Source organism: Artibeus jamaicensis, unplaced genomic scaffold (assembly GCF_021234435.1).
Source record: "Artibeus jamaicensis isolate MK-2021 breed Jamaican fruit bat unplaced genomic scaffold, CSHL_Jam_final contig_859, whole genome shotgun sequence".
Taxonomy (NCBI): domain Eukaryota; kingdom Metazoa; phylum Chordata; class Mammalia; order Chiroptera; family Phyllostomidae; genus Artibeus; species Artibeus jamaicensis.
Genome location: NW_026521989.1, coordinates 193,457 through 213,819, shown reverse-complemented (window position 1 = coordinate 213,819; position 20,363 = coordinate 193,457). Strand labels below are relative to the sequence as shown.

At 52.5% G+C, this 20,363-nt stretch overlaps 1 protein-coding gene across 9 annotated transcripts in view; it reads left to right on the top strand.

Annotated features, from left to right (window-relative positions):
• Positions 1-20,363, top strand: part of TBL1X (transducin beta like 1 X-linked) — a 124,300-nt gene that overhangs the window by 66,584 nt on the left and 37,353 nt on the right. For 6 of the 9 annotated variants that reach the window (XM_037157572.2, XM_037157570.2, XM_037157574.2 and 3 more), the window contains one exon: positions 17,214-17,294. The gene's annotated coding sequence lies outside the window, so the exon portion shown is untranslated. The remainder of the gene's footprint in view (positions 1-17,213; positions 17,295-20,363) is intronic. The other 3 variants (XM_037157568.2, XM_053673418.1, XM_053673419.1) reach the window with 1 other exon arrangement.

Here is a 20,363-nt window from a genome sequence, read left to right as displayed (position 1 = left end):
CAGCAGACCGCCCCTGGCCTCATCCGGGCTGGACCGTGCTCGCCGGCACGTACGGAACTGGGCCGGCCTCTCCCTGGATGTCTTTGTTCTGTCCTCTCTCCCTCCTTGTGGGAGGAAAAAAAGCCTCCGCTGCCATGGAGACTTGGATGTGGGATGGAAGACGTGAGCCCGCCATCTTCCAGGTGGCCGGCCCCTGCACATCAGCCCCTGTCCTCTGTTTACGTCAGCACCTGGCTTGTGGAGCGGGGGGTAGCCGGGCATCCAGGAACTGGCTGGGGCGGAGGGCTGATGTCCCTGCCTAGCACCCCCGTCCGCCGTGCTCAGAGGGCCCTTCTTTAAGCGGGGAGGGGCAGGTTCAGGGGGCAGGGGGGGTGGGGTGAGGCGCCCTTTTTTGCGCTCTAGGCCTGGAGGGCCGACCGCTGGTGGCATCTCTGTTCTGGCGTCCGCACGTTCCTTTTCCGCGTGCGGAGAGCGAGCCCTGGGCTCTCAGCCGCGCTCGGGGCCAGGGCTCTGGGTCCCTGACGCCGCTGAGTGGTTATCAGCAGGGCATGGCATCTTCACAAGCCCTTCCTGTCTATTCCGAGACGTCCTGGCCGCTTTGATGGACACTTTGAAGTTGAAGGCCAGTGTATTTTTAGCTGGTGGTTGATTAATTAGATAGAGTGAGGACGTGATTTCTTTCACACCAAGTGGATGCCGAGTATTGGGTAGCGTTGACCAAACTTCCTGATGTCTTTTTTTTTTTCCCCCATCCTCAAATGCCAACACAGCGAATGTCAACATCTCTTCAGACGGCATAAATGATCACAAGCCCTGTGTTCCGCCTTTTATAAATGTCAGGGAAATCTGCGGGGCTTTTTCAGCTGCCTATTCTCCCATCGCTGGTCCTGGCTGACTTGGACGTGAGTCATGGAACCCGAGAGTTGTGAAAGCCCGCTGAGGTCCCGGTTAAATCTTGACACAATTGCCATCGGTCCCTGTGGCCTCGGCGCTCTCGGGGTCGTGACACGCAGGAAGCCTCCGTGTGCTAAGCAGGGAGCCCTGCGCCTGAAAAATCTCGAGGTGCGGGAAGGTTCCTTTGCATATCAGACGCCCTAAATGATTTAAGCTGCTTCCTGCCCTTCTCAATAAGCCTACCTTTCTCCTTTTGAGGCTTTATTTATTTTCAGAGAGAAGTGAAGGGAGGGGACAGAGAGAGAGAGCATGACCATGTGAGAGGGACATCCGTCTGGTACCTCTTGTACGTGCCCTGACCAGTGACATGCGCCCCAACGCAGAATCGTCCACTGACCTGAAACATGGTCAGATGGTTTTGTGATTACTTGTCACCGTGTGTTTAACGGGTGGCCCAAGACAACTCTCCTTCTGCCCAGTGTGGCCCGTCACTCCTCACTCGGCCTCAGGACTCCCTTCCTGCTGCCTTCGGGGCCCACCCGAGTCCCCTGTGACATCCTCTGGGTGACTTCCACCTGTTGCGACCCCATTTCCACATCGCGTCCCATGTCGGAGGGGTTAGGGGTATCGACATGGCTTTTTTAGGGGACACAGTTCCATCCCTCATGGCGGTGATCATATGTACCCCCCCCCCAGTGCACCCCCGGGGGGCCACCCAACACAGGTGACACATTTTCCTGGCCATTACACATTTCTACCAGGCAGCTGAGGAAATGCCACCAGTCCACATGCCTTGCTTGTAATAAAATGTGCGTGTCAATACAGCAGGGCTCCCAGGGCAGCCTTCCATAAAAGGCCAGTGACCTTGGGGTTCCCTCTCTCTGGGGGGGTGGCTTTCCACGGTAAACTGGAGGAAAGAGGGGTGTCCTGGAGGAGTGCCCTCCAGAACAACAGGAGGATGACTGTCCGCGGTAATTGCGGCCCCCAAGGAGCCCCGAGTCAGAGCCTCGGGTCTGGGACCTCGGCGCCACGCCCTGCTCCAGGAACCAGACCGAAACCGGACTTTCGCTTTGAAGGAAACAGACTCGAAAACCCGGTTTTGTGAGACCATATAAGTAGTTTGTGGCCACAAAGGGGCTCTTCTTCCCCACCCCCGACCTCTTCCCTGGAGCTGGAAAATAGAGCTCACCTTTTCGCATCCTTGCGTCAAACATTTGCTAAAGTAAAGTAAATCCCTGGAGGATTTATGTCCTAGTAAGTCAACAGCTTTAAGCGGCAACTTTCTTCTAATCTAGTTTAAAAGAGACACCGCTTGTACCGTTTGGACATGGAAATGTTTAGCCGAGGGGAGCGCGTTATTTGCCGAGGGCTTGGTGTCTGGGGGGGGGGGCAAATACCAGTCAGTCTGGTTTCTGAACCTGCGTGAGTCTGGAAGGTCAATGATTTACCGACCAGGCCCAGGTTATACGAAAAGAGATTTCTGTCACGGAAAGACACCTCTGTCGTGGTGGCAAGATGGACGCATTTAGTTTGCTGGGCCTTCTGTGTTTTTGCAAGCTTGCTTCAGAAAGGCTGCAACTTGATAGAATGGTGTAAGAGACACAGAGAAAGAGAGAGAGTGTGTGTGTCTGTGTGTGATTCCAGGCCGCCAAGCCTAATGTCTGACTGGTTGAAGATTTGCAGCCAGACAAACTCATTACTGCTGGTTTTGTTACAGTAACAGCTGCTGGGCCAGATGGGGTCTGTTTGTTTTTCTCTGTGCGCAGGTTTCCTACGCAGGGAAGGGAGCAACCGAGCAACCGGGAAGCTCTCAGGTCCCGCCGCCCTGCGCCGGTTTCTGGTCGTCACAGTCTGGCCGCCTTGCAGGATGGCGGACACCTGCCCACAGGTGCTGAGTTCATCAGAAGCACTGGGCGGATTGGGGACTCGTTACAAAGGGCACGTGATGTTGTTTTAAGTTTGATTAACCGTAGTTTAGGCTTTCTGCGATGTCGTGTGTTTTATCAAGGACATCCTAGGGCTGTTCCAGAATCGCACATGCAGGGCACACCATGGGGGGATGGTGTGTCCCCATCACCACTTTGTCCCTTTGTTTCCTGTGGGCTGGCCTGGCGTCTCAGTTGCCCTCTGTGCTTCCTGGCCCTGAGTGGGTGAAGGAATCCCGGTTCTGAGTTTTGCAGACTGTCCCTCACGTGGGGCTGAGGTTGTGACATGCTTAAACAGGGGTAGACGAGTTTGGGGACGAAGAGCTTTTTCTTGGCATGTGGATGCAGTTATTGTAACCCAGGGCCAGCCCTCCTCAGGTGCCCTCCCCAGGGTGCAGCCTCTGCAATTCCCACTTTTGGAGAGGTGGTGTGGGGATTGGCCCAGGTAGGCGAAGCCCACCTTTGGCCACAGTTTCCAACTGTGAGAACATAAAGCAGGTTTGGGGCCACTGGACACCTGGGGTTTGTGCAGAATGCGGGGAACAAGATGAAGCGGACGAAGCCGAGAGGCCCTGGGCCTGCGGGGGAGGGAGGCAGGGCCAGCCCAGCGGGCAGCTGTCAGCCGGTCACTGCCGGCCAATTTCCAGAACAGTCTGTCTTGGTTAATTCCGCAAGAAGGTCAAGTGCAGGCCTTGGGAAGCGCTCTTCCCCTCTCCGCAGTTTCAGAAGCAGCGAATATCAACTATGCATATTTAATGCGCTGTTTCTAGACGTCGGCATCTGAAAGCTTCACAGAGGACACAGGGAGGTGGTGGCAGAGTGTCCGCCCACCTAGAGGAGGGAAGGACGTCCCAGCCCGGCGCTCTGGGTAAGGCACGCCGTCATGGGCGTGCTTGGAAAACGAGGACGTCACTGAATAGCTTTCCTATTTATCTCACAGGTGAGGAATGAGCGATTGTTCTTAGCTTGCCAGGGTTTGCATAAGTCTTTGCTGATTGTAAAAAGCATGTGCCGTGAGCAATTTGGAAAAGTAAAGTTAAGCGTGAGAACACAGTACCACCCCTGAAGCCGGCCCTAGAAGCTCCTCCCCGCCAGAGTTTTGGTGTGCTTGGGTGTACATGTCTGTGCATGCATGTCCAAGGAGCATGTTCAGCTTTGGAACAGGCATGTCCTGGTCTGCTGTCATCATGCACCAGCGCTTACTGGTAACTTGCGGCACACACTGGGGGAGGCTTCCGGCTTGTGCCTGGACCACACTCGGGCAAAGACCAAATGGCTTCGCCGAAAGGCTGTCTGGTATTGCCACGCGGGGTGGGCCGTTTACATCCAGCCCCTGCAAATGGCACCCGTGGTCACGGTCAACTGCACTGAGAGAACAAAGCTCCTTGTTTCATTCTTCTTTCTTTTTTTCCCCAATTCTTGGATTGTGATGTGAGGTGGCATACTTCCTCTTAACTTGGCAGTCGTCCGCATGTCTCTCTCTTTCTGTGACTCGGACATCATCCACACTAAAAGGCATATCTCATAGCCTTCTTTGAATGTTGCACTTTGTACGTTTCACTGAAATCACTTAAAATACCTTTCTTTGTTTCGCTATTTATTTATTTATTATTGGAGAAAGGGGAAGGGAGAGAGAAAGAGATGGAGAGAAACATCGGTGTGTGTGAGAGATACACCAATCCGTTGCCTCTTGCACGCCCCCTACTGGAGACCTGACATGCAACCCCAGGCAGATGCCCTGACTGGGAATCGAACCAGCGACCTTTCGGTTCCCAGGCTGGCACTGAGTCCCCTGAGCCACACCGGCCAGGGCTAACGGCGTGTTCTTTTAAAGATTGTGATGCTGGCGTTTTCTCCACATGGGCCATATCCGATGTCCCCTGGTACAGGGTGTGCCAATGTTAGCCAGACTCCTCGGGGTCTTGCGTGTTTGGGCTCCGCAGTCTGTGAGGACCAAGCCCAGAAGCAGGGAGGCGCGGTGGCCGAGCAATGGCTAAGGTTACACTCACAGGTGCACGTGCTGTGAAGTCTTCGACCGCCTTTCCCGAAAGGTGCCGTGGGCGAGAGAGTGGTGAGTGCCTGTTGACAAGGGTGGGGCGTGCTTGAATGTCGCGAGGCTGCGTGAATGTCTCCCATCTCCTAGTTCCTAGGATGCGTATTAGAGGGTAGCGCTGTTACAGAATGACAGAGGGTAGCGTTGTTACAGAATGACAGTTGTAGAAAACACGGATTCTCTCGTTAGCCAATAAAGGATGTTCTGAAAGTGGAAACTGCAAATTGGCAGGCTTGTTATTTTCTGCTTGTCATTAGCCAAAGTTTGGTGTTTCCAGCAGATGTGTGTGTGTGTGTGTGTGTGTGTGTGTTCATGGGTGTGCGTGCCTGACCTATGTGGGGTTTTTTTCTGCTTCCCCAAGGGCATGTTTTCATTGCTTTCTGAGAGAGGGGTTGGGGACAGAGAGAGAGAGAGAGAGAGACAGGCATGTATGTGAGAGAGAAATATCAGTCAGCTGCCTCCTGACCGGGGATCAAACCTGCAACCTCTTGATGCAGGAATGGCGCTCCAGCCAACTGAGCCACCCTCCCGGGGCCTGCGTAACACGTTCGACTGTGCAGATGAGTTCACTGACTGCCTCTTCATGAGACCAGCTGTGTGCTGTGTCTGAGGCATGGGGCCGCTGCCTCGCAAGGGGAACATTGTGTGTTTTCTCTGTGGCTGTGATCGCTCAAACTTCACATCAGCTGTTCCCACTCTCCTTCCCTGTTTTATAACATCACGCAGGAAACTTTGCAAATAGCCATTCCGGTTCTCTTTTTAGAATGTTTCAGTATCTTTCCTTTTTTCATTATTCTCCTAAGAAAGCGTTCCAAACTTTGAAGTGAAAGGGGAGGGGAATTACTGATGGTTGGTAAAAACAAATGCTGTGATAATTTGGGGGCGGAATGTCTGTTGTTTTCCAACATAACAGATGTAGTGGCTTCTCAGGGACGCGTGTGTATTTTTGCTTGGAAGTCTGTTGAGAAGGGAAAAGCGTAGGCAGGGCTGGGGTGAAGGATTTCCGACCAGGTGAGTCACGGAGCTCGCCCAGGGAGAAATAACCGTATTCCTTTCGTGCCGGGCATCTTCTAGGACTCAGATGCCTTCCCCGCCCCCGCCACAGACTCGGCCTCCTCCTGGCACTACCCAGCTGAATGCACAAGACAACGACAAAAGTGCTTTGGTAAAGATGACGCACAAATTTCTGTCCTGTAAAACGAGTTGTTTCTCTCAATGCCCACCCATCTTCTGGGTGGGTTTTCAGTGCGTTCCCCATAGCACTTGAGGTGGCCCCCGTGTTCCTGTTGGTCCAGCAGGGCTCGATTTACCCCTGCCGATCGTGCGTGCGGCTGAATTGGATCTTCAGGGGGCAGTCGAACATCTAAGGGCAGGACGTGATTCTCTGGAAGGAGATGTAGCGTGACAGTGATAGAACAGTCAGGGCTACTACGGTCCTCGTTCAGGGTCCCGCTGCCGTCATGAGCGGCGCAAAGCCGGTGCATAGCACCGTGGGCACTCATCTCCCGTGGCAGCCGGCTGGCAGGGTGGCCCAGGTATTGGGCTGTCACCCCATTGGATGCGTAAGGCAGCCTGCGCCAGGCTGGGTCCTCGTGCAAGGCGTTCGGCAGCAAAGTGTGCAAGCCACCCGCCAATACCCTGGCGTTCCGAGACCCGCCCCGCAAGCTTGTGTCTGGGCCTGTTTGGGCGTCTGGTAGAACTTCTGATAATTGCCTGCCTGCCTCCAAAATGACCTCAGACAGGAAAGACCCACTTGTGATTATTACTCTGTTTTGAATTGATGATGGAGTGAGAGAGATGTTATGGGCATGTAATCAAAAATTTGCCGTGAAGCCAGTTGAAAGAGGGTGCGTAAATAAGGGGGACAACAGATCGATGTCTTTCTCTCTCCCTCCACCCCTTTCCTCTTGCCCTTTAAAATCAATAAATAATTATTTTTAAAAAGAAAGAAAGAAATCACCTTTGACACTTGCATTTTTATTGCATTTTACGGTGTTTCAAGTTTGGCCCTGTTTACCAAAGAGCAGATCCTAACGCTGTTATACACGCCCCCCCCCACCACCAACCCACCCAAAGAGGAGTCTCTTAAAAGTGTTGACATATCGATGGACTATTTTCATGTGTTATTATGGAGTATTTGGATTATTTTATAATCTTTGGCCATGTAATTAGAAAGCTAAAATCCATTCAAATTCTTGTCTGTTTTCGAGGAAGATGGAAAACACCATTTCCCTTTAAGCAATCCCACTTGGTTGAGAAAAACAACTTCGGGTACCATTGGTAATGAGAAAGATTATAAAGAGAAATTGATTCCCTCCCCCCCCCGCATCGTGTGGAAATTAGCAAATGCCATGCTTTCCCCTGGGCGGGGGCGGGGTCGAGTTGCAGCTACTGAATGTTTATAACAGTGCCAGTTGAGCCCATCAGTAGGGATGTGGGACCTGCTCGGCTGATTCATGAGGAGGCTCCGGTGTTGTTTGCATAAGGAGTTCTGAGCCAGTGAGGCAAACCCGGACTGTTTCCTTTCTGTGGCAGTGTTGTTACAATGTATGCTAATGGAACACTCTGGTTGTTACTAAGCCTGGCCCAGGAATCTTTGCGTTGTTATTTTCACCCAGTGTGTCCGGTCGGACGTGTTACATTTCTATCTGGCGAGGATGATATTGTTACCTGGAGCTTTCTGCGTGCAGAGATCAGGAGCAGGTACATACAGAGTATACACACCGAACCCTGCTGTGCCATGGTCCAGTGTATGGTAATGGTGAGCCATTTGCTCACATTTAGAGTGAACTTTGCACCCCTGGGGGGGGCACTTGTGAGCAGAACTGCTTAGCACAAGCACTTCAAAGTGGACTTTATCCTTATGATACCATAGCAGCTAATTGAGCTGTTAATATCTCGTAGGGCCCTGGCCGGTGTGTCTCAGTTGTAGCATCAGCCTGTACCCCAAAAGGTGGAGGACGTGTTTCCTGGTCTGGGCCCATGCCTACATTGTGGATTCCATCCCAGGCCCAGGCGCGTATGGGAGGCAACCAGTCAGTGTTTCTCTCCCTGCCCCTCCTCTTTCTCCAGAATTAACAGACACCCTCCGTTGAGGATTTAAAAAAACCCTCAGGAGTCATGGTACAGTGGGGGCACCAGAGAGCAGGTCCAAGACACTGTACAAGGCACCGTGTTTTTAGCTGGAAGAACGAGCTTTTGGCTGATGCAGCTTGTGTTGCCGTGTGTGGCAGGCACTGCTTCTTGTGGCAAGCATGGTGAGGACGTCACGCCAGGGGTGATCAGCCCACCGCCTTGGAGATGGCTGTCTCGTGATGGCCCACCCTGTCTGAGGGCATCTGAGCAGGTGGCCCTTTGCTCCACTCCTCAGAGCCTGCTCAGAGAACACACCTGTGGTAGTAGCATCATGAGGCCCACGTGCAGTGCCCTCCAGGTGACCCACAAGGTCAGGTGCATTGGTATCCACAAGACTCAGACCATCCTTGGGCTGTTTTTGTGGTAATTGCAGTGCATCAGGAGTAGTAGCAGGCGTGTAGTTAATAAAACGTACGTGGCACATCTGTAGTATTGTCATCTACTAAATTCTGGGAGAATCTATTTGTTTCCCACTGGGAATTATCTGTGGAGAGACCAAGAGAGAGGGAGGGGCCTGAGAGGTGTTCTGTGTCGTTGTTGTTGTTGTTTTTAAGCTTTGTTAGTTATTTTATTTTTAGAGAGAGGGGAAGGGGTGGAGAAAGAGAGGGAGAGAAACTCACAGATCAGTTGCCTCTCAAATGTGCCCCTACGAGGGATTGAACTTGCACACCAGGCACGTGCCCTAACCGGAAATCGAACCCACGACCTTTAGCTTCAAGGAACGATGCCCAGCCAATGGTCAGGGAGTGCGGGAGTTTATTTTTAGGGCAGTAGCTTTAGAAGATAGAGTCGTTAACCTTTCTAAATTGCCCCCCACCCCCCGTGAGTCATGCCCCCTGCTGTGATACAGGAATAATGTGCAGAGACTCTGAATCAGGGAAAGGACAAGCAAGCTGGGGCTCCTGCGGCAGAAGGAAGGTATGTTGCAGACAGCGGAACAGGGGGAGAATGCGGTTACACGTGTGTAGAGCATGAGAACTGGGTACAGGCAGAGCCGGGCAGTCCACCGGCCCAGCGTTCGTTCTGAACCTGGGAGCTGGCTGTGTCTCGGGTGGTGAGCAGCACCCCTGCCCCCACCCCAGCAGTTAGAACCACCAGGTGTTGCTGGTTGTAACCCCTGGGGGGAGGGGCAGCAGCGCCGCCCAGTTGGCAACCCCTGGAGGACGTCAATGTAAGGTTGTTTGGTCTTGCATTTGGGTCAGGAAGGCTCGGCTTCCTGACCTCGTGGAGGACATGAGTTTGAGCGAGTCCTGGAAGGTGCGGATGGGAAGGGGAGGCGGACTTACAGCCAAAGGATCGGCGGGACGTAGTTTTTAAAAATTGGTTCCATCTCCCATCCCCGACCCCTGTGTTTACCCAGAGGTTTCACTCAGGCCTGGTAGCCTAGTTGTTTGAAGCCCTGTCCCAGGCACAGAAAGCTTGCAGGTTTGATCTCCGGGTCCGAGTACACTCACAGGTCGTGGGTTCAATCCCCAGTCGGGGTGTGGATATGGATTAAGTGGTCAATGTCTCTCTCCCTCCCCCCCCCGCCCCTCCCCCTCTCCCTCCCTCACTCCCTCCCTCTCTCTCCTTTCCCCCTCCATTCCTCCCTCTCTCAAATCAAAGTAAACATAGTCTCTTCGAGTGAGGATGAAACAGTTAAAAAAGGTTTCATCAGTGAATCTTTTGAGTCATTTGATACCGGCTTGTATGTTCCGAGAGATTTCCAAGCTTGTAGGTGAGAATTCCATTTGCCTGCTGGCTGGAACCAGAGAAAATGCAGTCATATCATGCTATCAACTCCTCCCCTCCCCCCTCCTTTTTTTTCTCTCTCTCTTTTTTTTTTTTTTTTTTTTTTTTAACTAAGGAAAACAGCTTCCACGAAGGACTATGCTGATGTTTCCTTCTTCCTGACTTGGCGGCTTTCCTTGGAGGGTGGGGAGCAGAGGCCGTGGGTCTGCCGACCGGTTCTTCTTGGGTTCTACTGACAGCCGCTGGCACAGAGTCCTCAATAGCATGTCACGGCTGCGTGTGTTTTGGGGTTTTTTTTAATGACTTTTACGATGAACCTCGATTTTGCAAAAACATGGTCCCATTTCCCAGCCACAAAGATCAGTACGCATTTAATTCACCAGAATGGGTCCTTCTGCGTCTGTGTGGCTGACTTCTCCAAGGTCAGAAGCGGGCGTACGGGTTTGTAGGTTTGACTCACGCGCGGACACTCCAGCAACAGCGGGGGTGCTGACTGAGATGGTTTCTAGGGAAGGCCCGTCTGCCCCTGAGAGAGAATCTACGGGGATCTCCTGTGAATGGGAGATTTTTCTAATACATTCTGCATTTCACAGATAAAGGTTGGAACTGGCTTGCGGGAAGAAAGCAGGTGTTCCTTCTTGGTTTGCTGGCTGCAGATGAATTATTGGCCAATGCCCATTTGAACTATCTTTCTGAGTTTTTTCTGTAACCAACAGCAGGCTCTTTATAAGAAATACGCTGGTGCCGAAGGTTCGTTTTCTTCGGCTGTCCCCCCAGTGAAATGCAGGTGAAGTTCACCGTTCTACACCATCTTTAGCCGTGCATTTCACGGGCAGTGAGTACGTTCGCCGTTCGCCTCCAGGAAGGTTGTCATCTGCCCCGGTGACAACTCTGTCCCCATAAAGTAAGGACTCTCGTCTTTGCCCCACCCCTCCCCCTTCCTGAGGCCCCCGGCTCTTGCCACTCCGCCTCCTGTCTCTGAATCGATCGGCTCTCAGTTCTTCAAATAACTGGGATTGTACATGATGGGGCTTTCCTGTCTTAGGGTTTTCAGGGTTTATCCACATGGCAGCTGGTGCCAGAAGGTCATTCTTTTTTTTTTTTTTTAAGATTTTATTTTTATTTTTGGACAGAAGGGAAGGGAGGGAGATAGAGAAAGGGGAAACATCAATGTGTGGCCCCCACTGGGGACCTGGCCCGCAACCCAGGCATGTGCCCTGATGTAGGAATCAAACCGACGACCCTTGGGTTTGCAGCCCGCGCTCAATCCACGGAGCCACACCAGCCAGGGCAGAAGTTCATTCTTCTTCACGGGGAAGTAATATTCCATCACGCATGTGCGCACACACACACACACCCTGCACTTTGTGTGTGCTTTCGTCTGTTGGTGGATATCTGGCTTGTTTCTGTCTTTTGGCCCTTGAGAATGATGTTACTCTGAACCGTGGTGCAAATATCCGTGTGGGACCCTCTTTCCATTTGTTTGGGCACAGTCTGAGAAGAGGGAGTGACGGAGCAGGTGGTAAGTCTGTGTTTCATTTCTTGAGGAACAAGCCTAGTGGTTTGCTGAAGGTTCGTTTTTGAGTCACACTTGGGAGCAGAAAGGGGATCGGGCCCTGGCTCACGGTGTCTCAGCACAAGACGTGGCGGACAGAGTCTCCGCAAGGCCAGATCCAGCCTCACGCCGGCGTCTGCACAGCCAACAAGCTAAGGGTGTAGTGTTCATTTTTCAACGGTTCAAAAGGTCAGGATGCGTGGAAATTCTGTGAACCTATAATTTCATTGTTCACCGTGATAAGTTTCTTTGGAACACAGATGCCCCTGTTGAGTTATGGATCGTCCTGGACTGGTCCTGTCTACGAAGGAGGACTCGAGGGACAGGGACTGAGGTGTCCCACCAAACCGGAACGTATTTACTCTCTGGCCCTTTAAGAACAAGGTTGCCAACTTGCCCGTGGGTTAAACTCTAAGTCTTGTCGACAAGCACATTCACGACTGTTGAGCACTCTGCCCACGTTTGTGGGCTTTTTCAACAGTCCCTGCAGGTTCATTAAACAGATTTTATTGGGCACAGGTTGTGAAAAGTTGCGGGGATGAGATGTGAGGACACCATCAGTGCGCCGAGACCGTCCCCTCCCCCTGGCCCCCGTTTCCTAGATGGCTGTGTGTGAAGGCCGGAGAGGGGTGGCCTGACTTTAATTCCCACCACAGGGATGGACGGAAGCTCAGCGAGCACGGCCCCACCTCCTGGGCTCATCCGATGTGAACAGCACTGTGTATTTTGAGAAGTCACCACGCGCTGGGCACACTTGCATCCACTCCAGCGAGGTCCCATCACCTTAGATTTTAGGTACCCAGTGTCAGTCGGGGTTCTGTTGCAGAATCCGTCGTCTCGCTGCAGGGAAACCTGTGTTTCTTGGCGCCTAAGTGAGTGACTGGGACACTCCGATGCATTCGGAAAGTTGGGCAAACCATCGCAGGCTGAGCTTGGAAAGCGGTTGTCTGCAGATGCCTGAACACAGGGAGGGGCGACCGGAAGAAGGGCCTTCCAGAAAGGCGTGCTTGCCCGAGGCTCTGAGCCGGGAGGAAATGGACAGCGATGTGGTCACGGATCACCCCTGAGTGTGCCCCAGGCTGGGGGGGCGTGCCTGGGGCGTCCCCGGGAAAACACATGGAGACATTCTGGAGGGCAGGGTTCTTCCAGTTCTGGGGAGGATGGAACAGAGGTCAAGAGTACCGAGGACAGAGCCAGGCAGACAGTAAGCATCAGTGTCAATGATCACCCACAGTATTGGCTGTTAATCACTCGATTGAACCCGGGGTTCCAGCTGCTGTTCGGCTTCAGAACCACGTCCAGGTGGCGTGCGGACAGGTGTGTGGACAGGCTGGAAGGACGTGCCCTGGCAGCCTCCCCCCGACCGACTGGAAGCCTCTCTCTCGGGGGTGTCTCTCTTGTGTGTCGCAGACAGTGCGTCCGCCAGGGATGGCTTGACGGGGCTGCACCATCCACGTGGTGGGCCCCCCTGACATGGACAGCAAGGGGTGCAGGCCGTGGACCGGAGGACTCCGCGCCATGCTGACCTCTCCATGGGGAATTGTAGTACACGGACCTGATTCTATTTTAGCAAGTGCTGGCATGGATATTTACGTCGTGAAGCCTTTCAGTGACAGTTGATGGAAGTCCCTGTTTGTTCCTCTGACCCGGCGATTCGTGACGGGTCTGTGCTTTCTACACTGGGGCAGCCCAGAAGGACGGAAGCGTTAGGACAGTGTATGACTGGGTCCCTGACACACTCTTCTTCCTGGGGCTAAGGCGTGTGTGAGAGTGTCAGCTCACCTGGTATTTCACAATACAAGTGAGGTGAGGGGTGTGAAGAGGCGAACTCAGGGCTGGTCACCGCTGCTGTATTGCAGTTTCTTCATGTTGACATTTGGGGACCGATTGGTGTGTTGTCATTCCCTGGTTGGTGGCGTTCCCTGTCACTACCCAACTCGAGGGGGTACTGTCCCCCACTCCAGTGTGACCACCGGAAATGTCTGCAGACCTTACGGAACGTCCCCTGGGGTGAAGGGCGCCCTTGTCCCCCCTGGTAGGGAACCCCCGTGTTTAAATAGGGACGCACAGTGATAATCCAAAGCTTTTCTTAGGGGTTGCGTGTGTGAGTCACTGACAAACTTCAGTGTCAGAAGGTACGTGGGCAACCACTGTCGACTCCCGTGGACGCGATGAGTCCAACCAGCAACTCCAAACTCAGAGTCGGTGCTAGAAACCACCAGGGGTGGGGGTTGGAATGACCGCCAGAGCTGAAGGCAAAAAAGAAAAAATTCCGGTGCCTGGTTGCCTGAGGTACGGAACTTCCACAAGGTGCTGAGCAGGAGGGTGAGTGATTTGCCCCATATAGAGAAACAGTGAGTGAATCGTCATCTCCTCCAGCTTTCTGTCGCTGGCCGGTCCCCGGCTCCGTCCCCTTGGTCCCCAGCTCCCTTGCCTTCCCAGGCCGCAGCTCGTTCCAGCTGGGCCTGCCTTCTCCTGACCTGGTTGCATCTCTGAGTCCAGGACCGGAGGGCAAAGGTGAGCAGAGGCGTTCCTCCTGGAGCTCTCGCCCCGAGGGATGGAAAATGGCCTGCTCACGTCCTGGTGCCCATGCGGATGGGCGCGGGCTGCCTTTGGAGGGACGCAGCCCCTCTGGAACCGGATGGAACTAGACGGGGTGAAAGGCAGGCAACTGCACAACACTGGTAATGTATCAGGGGGGTCCCACCTCCCAGGGGGGCCCAGCTGGGGCCCAGCATGGCTAGGAAGCTGGCCCAACACAAAACTGTAAATTTACTGAGAGCCTGCTTTGGGCTCATCAGTTTTCGTTAGTGTGAGTGTGTTTAGTGTGTGTGTGTGTGTGTGTGGCACACGACCCCGGAAGCCCTGCCAGAGTGTGTCTGTGCCACACTGTGCCACACGCTGACAGCCACCAGAAACTGGGGCCTGCTGGCGTGCCGTGTCTTTCTAAGAATGAGGAATGGATTGCATTTGTGAGTGCTGTTTGCCCGTCTTACCAGTACTTTGCAGTCCATCACCTTTTTGCCAGCACTCTTTGTGGGATAATGGTTCTGTTTGGGTAATCATGAGCGGGAAATCGGTGATGGCCGGAAGGTCAGATTTCTCATTTTAATTCATTTTTTTAAAGATCTTATTTATTTTTAGAGAGGGGAGAAAAGGGAGAAAGAGAGGGAGAGAAACATCAACGTGTGGTTGTTGCTCACGTGCCCCCCAGTGGGAACCTGGCTTGCAACCCAGGCCTGTGCCCTGACTGGGAATCAAACCGTCAACCCTTTGGTTCACAGGCTGGCACTCAGTCCACTGAGCCACACCAGCCAGGGCTCTTCTTGTTTTTTGATCCTCACCCAAGGATCTTTTTTAAAAATTGGTTTTAGAGAGAGAAAGAAGGACAAGAGGAGAGGGGAAGACATTGACCCGTTTGCCTCCCGTAAACACCCTGATTAGGGATCAATCCCGCAACCTAGGTGCACACCGCGAGTGGGAATCAAACCCGCAACCTTTTGGTGTATTGGACAAGGCTCCAACCAACTGAGCTACCCAGCCAGGGCTCTCATTTTAATTCATTGTTTCTAGTAATAAACGAATTAATTTCGACATGTTGCATAACCAGAAGAATGTTATTAACCAAAGTCACATTTCTCATTTTTTTTGGCATTGATAACACATAGAGGATGTTAATTACACTTACTGAGTTTGACAACATATAGAAAAGATAATCTCCCACTGCAAGACTCTTCGTTAGTGGGTGGCCATCTGGTTCTGGACCAAAGAATGAGAATTTGATTCTAAAGCTGTGTGTGTGTGTGAACAGCTTGTCATGAGAGCTGTTTCTGTATTAATTACTGATTGAGTTATTATGCATTTTAATGGTTTCATTTTCGAGCTTCAATTTGAAGCTTATTGTCGTGACAGCTGCTGATATTTGGACACCGGGCGGGATTTAGCATTCGGTCCGGGAGGCCGGTTCCCCCACCCCCCACCCCCCCACCCCCGCCCCGGGGCGCTTCGCAGCCCAGCCCTGCAAGCAGCCTTCTGCTGTGCGTTGCAGGTTACTGGAAGGAGCCCGGTGCCATGGCAGCTCCAACAACACAGCTTTTTTCATGATGACATGTACTTGCAGTTTATAAGCAAAATCAACGTTCCCTTGTGACTGCTTTTACTCTAGTTCCTTTCCGTTTTGACTCCAACAGTTGTAGACAAATGTCGTCTAAACATCATTTTCCCCCGCCCCCCAGGGGGTAGATTTTTTTTTTTCTCCTTTGAATAATCCTGGTGGTTTCTTTTACTACATATATCCTTATGATGTTTTCCTTTGAAATTACTACCCTGAGCCCTCCTGGGGTGGGACCCTTTCGCCTCCTTTTGTTCAAGCAGCGTGACTTGGGGGGAGTACACTGCACCGCCTTCAAACCTGTTACGGCTTCCGTGTAATTACACTCACGAGAGACACCTGCATTCATAGCTTCGCCCGTGGTTTTGAATTATATTAAAGCCTCGTAACTTTTTTCTTTTTTAAAATATATTTTATTTATTATGCCATTACAGTTCTATTCCCCTCCATCCTGCACACCCCCACTATTCCCCCCTTTAGTTTATGACCACGGCTCTCAAGTTCTTTAGATTCTATATTTCCCATACTATTCTTGCCCTCCCCCCTGTCTATTTTCTACCTACCGTCTATGCTACTTATTCTCTGTGCCTTCTCCCCTCTTCTCCATCTCCCACTCCCCTGTTGCTAACCCTCCATGTGATCTTCATTTCTATGGTTCTGCTCCACCTAAAACAAAAGCAACCTAAGAGGATAGCTAGATCAGGAGTAACTTTTTCTTTTCTTTTTTTTTTTATCACTTTAAAACTGCCACACAAGAATTTGGAGAAAAGGGCGGGCGTTTCATTTCTTTTTTTTTTTTTTAAGTGTTTTTAAAAATATTGTTGATTTTAGCCCTGGCTGGTGTAGCTCAGTGGATTGAGCACGGGCCTGTGAAACAAAGGGTCACTGGTTCGATTCCCAGTCAGGGCACATGCCTCGGTTGCAGGCCAGGTCCCCAGTAGGGGGCGTGTGAGAGGCAACCACACGTGGATGTTTCTCTCTCACTCTTTCTCCTTCCCTTCCCCTCTCTGTAAAAATAAATAAATAAAAATTTTGAAAATGTATTGTTGATTTTAGAGAGGGAGGAAGGGGGAGACAGAAACCTCAATTTGTTGTTGCACTTACTGATGCATCGTTGGATGCTTCTTGCATGTGCCCAGACTGGGGATTAAACCCACAACCCTGGCGTATTGGGGGTGATGCTCTGACCAACGGAGCTACGCGGCCAGGACTTTATTAAGTTGCCCAGCTTGTGGCTAATCGTGGATGATCGAAACTTCAGGGGGCCGGATTCACTCCCAAGCAGAGACGTTTACGGAGGAAGGTCCAGACGTGTGCGGCCATGCTGGCTGACTCCGCCGTGTGCGGACCGTGGGAAAAGTGAACCCGGGTCTCTGATAGGTGGGATGGTCACGGTGAGGTGCAAGCCTGCCCTCTTCACCCATCGGGGCGGACGGGAGCCCTGCGGAATGCAAGGGTGTGAGTCCGAGCCTGGAAAGTCGAGATGCGTGGGTGCGTTTCAGCTGCCTTTGAGGGGAGCCGGAGCAGAACGGCGATTTGGATGCGGCGTGTGTGGTTTTTTGTGCACGCGGTGCATCCCGAGCGGATCGGAACACACAAACAAGCCGTCGTTAACTCTTACCAACACCTCCCGGCGCAATCTGTGAGGTTTCTCGACGGCATGATTTCTCTTCTGGGCGTGGGGGTGCTGTGTAGCTGGGAGTACCTACGGCATACGGTACAGTCCTTCGAGATAGCCCTCAGATACTTTGAGGTGTTCGCTTTGCAAGTAAAACTATATCTGTGTTAACCAGCATCTCCGTTTATCAGCAGGTAGGCGTTTTGTGGGTACACGCTCGCATGCTGGGGAGCCCGCTGGTCCGAGTGTCCACAGATGACGTCCCCGTGAAGGTAAGCGCCTGCTAGCTAGCTCCTCGGTCTCTGTCCACCTGCAGTCTGCTTCGGAGGCAGAACTGCGTTTCGCCTCCGTTGGATGCCTTCTGTTTGAAAAGGGTTATTATTTTCGGGATTAAAATTAAACCAAAAAATGCATTGCCATTGAGCACACGCATATAGATTTCATTTGGCTCCTCTTTCCTAATTTTATGCTTTCTTGGTTTCTTAATACTATTTGTGTCTATTTTGATGTGCTAGTTAACCTTGAAACCGTTAGGAAAACAGAGATTAGCCTGTAGAAACCTAGTGAGTGGATAAGGTTTCCAGAAGAGTGAAACAAGCAAGCACATGTACCCAACCATGAAGGAGGCAGCCAACCCCCTAATTTGAACAGATGCTTGACCTCCGCCCCAAATGTGTGTGTGTGTGTGTGTGTGTGTGTGTGTGTTCTACAAATGTTATTATGGTGTGGCAGGTAGGATTTTAGGGTTTGAGTTTATTATTTATTTTTGTGTTTCATGGTAGTTCAGTTATTTTTTTTTTTAATTAAAATTTTCCACAGGATGGTTGTAATTTTACAAGATTAAGGTGACAATCTGGGAGCGTTTTTTTTGTTTTGTTTTGTTTTGGTTTTGCTTTATTGTTCTCAAAGACCCAATCGGAACTAAAATGATGCACCTATATGTTAATGAAAGAAAGAATCTCAGGTCTCCTTTTTTGGTTTGTTTAAAAACCAATATATAGCAGTTTTCTTCACAAAGGCAAAAACCTGCCTTACGACTATGTCTTAAGAAGTTTGATACTTCACTTGAATATCGGAACGGTAGAGTGCATTAATAAAAACAAAAGCGTATATGACACCTTAAGCCTTCTTTGCCTGGCTTTCTCGTAGAATCATCTTTTCACGGTTCATCCCAGCTGTAGCATAAATCCTTAGGGGCATCCAGACAATATTCCATGACGTGTTCATACCCCACTAGGTGTGTCCATCAGCTGGTGCCCAGGGGTGGTGTGGTTACCTTTCTGGTCGTTGCGACGCTCTGCTGTGAGTGTGTGTGTTGGTGACCACCTTCATTTCTCCTGTGCGTGCCCCTGGCGGGGAGGGGAACTGTGGGCGGTGAGGACACGCCATGTTCAATGTGCTGGGGGACCCATCAGCCTTTTCCGGAGCAGCCGCGCCCTCAGTGAGGATCCGCGGAAATGCCCTTGCAGCTTCTCACTTTGAGAGGGAAGAGGAGACAGGTCTCTCCCTTACAGATGTGTCGATGGGGTGTGAATTCAGGCCTCGGGCAACGGGAGCGTCCGGTGCCTTGGGCCCACGTTGAGGGAGGTCTCCTGTGTGTAGAGCACTGGGGTCTTGCTTTACGGTTTGGTTAGAGCCTTGGGTAGGTCACCGTGCAGTTCATCCGTGAGAACGGTCCTTTGGGTCACGCTGGGGAAGGGCACCCCGAGGCTTTGTGGGCCAGCCCGTCTCGGCCGATACAACTTCATTCACACACCCTGGAACTGGACGGCCGCGTCATGGGTCTCGAACTACAAGTGTTTTGGTTTTCTTCCCAACCATTTAAAACGGTCAGTGCCCCTTGCAGCTCACGGGCCTACACAAGGAAGCCGCAGGTGGGAGCCGGTCTGCGCACCCCGATGTAGAGGAGCACCCCCCGTTTTATTATTTCTCTCTCCTCTGTGACCACAGCCTTGGGAGTTGGGCCCCAGAGGCTGAGACGAGGCCTGTGTGCAGTGCAGTCGGGGTTCAAGGGGTGGTTCCCAGTGAAAGCAGACCAGGTGTCAGGGTGCCAAGACTCAGGAGCAGGGCGGGTGGGGGGCCTTCCGGCTGTGCACCCACGTAACTGCCAGAGGCCATGTCTCCCGCCCATGGCTGCGTTTGCTGGCAGGAGCATGAGGTCCTTGCATTCCCCATCGGACGCAGGCTCACAGTGGTTTCCATCGTTGTTGTCTTTTAAACTGTGTTGTTGTGCTTTTTAGTTGAAGATCAAGAACTGTTGTAACAGCCTTGGCCAGCGTGGCTCTGTGGGCTGGGCGTCATCCCAGAAAGCGAAAGGTCGCCGGTTCGATTCCCAGTCACGGCACACGCCTGGGTTGCAGGCCAGGTGCCCAACTGGGGCGTCCATGAGAGGCAACGAACCGATCGTTACATCCATGTTACTCTCCCTGCCTTCCCGTCTATTTAGCACCAAGATTTTTGAGATGCGGGCCCGGGTGGTGGGGGGAGGCATCTCCTGCCTTTCTTTCTGCAGAGGAAGCTACAGGGTTCATTTCCAGAAGGCCACAGGCCGCGTGACATGAGAGGGTGGCTTTGCCTATGACGGCACCTGGTGAAGAGAAAGCTGCAGGCCAGACTAAATCCCGCAGGGGTGGACGGCAGCCGCAGCGTCTCTGAGGTTCCGTGACCACCCCGTGTCTGTGTGTGTGCCTTCCTGAAATTCGTGGGGGGGGCCTGGTTGCCCAGGGTGGGGCATCTCCCCGCCAGCCTCTCAGTGGCAAAGATAAATAAACCCTGCGGACGCCTTTACAGGTTCATCAGAAGCATCCGCTCAAGGAGCAAGTCAGCGGAGAAACAGCGCAGGCTGGCTGTGCGTGGACGCAGCAGGCCCCTCGGGAGTCTGCTCTCCGGTTCGCGTGCCTGCTTCTCCGTGCAGGGAGGAGGGCGAGGGTAGAAAAGGAGAATCGTCAGGTTCGGCCTGGGCACGTCGCCCGGCTTGTGTGACGACGCGGTCATTCCGAGCCCTGGTTCGCCGTTCCTGGGTGGAGCGTGCTGATTTAGGAAGGCTTCCTTGCAGGGGCTGCCGGGAGGTTTTGGATGGGACTTCAGGAAGGGACCTCTTTGGGTGGGACTTTAGAGAGGGTCAGCATGCTTCATCGACACGTACACGCATTTCGGAAGAAGGCCCCTGCCGGCCCCGAGTGAACTCAGGAGGGCAGCCAGGCGCACCAGGGACCCTCTCTGAATGCCTCACCCTGGGGATTCTTTTCTTCCTTCAACACAGGCATTATTTTCCTAACCCGAGACCCCTCTTGTCTGCTCCCCCAAGCCCCGTGGCCTCATTGCCTACTCGCAAGTGCCGA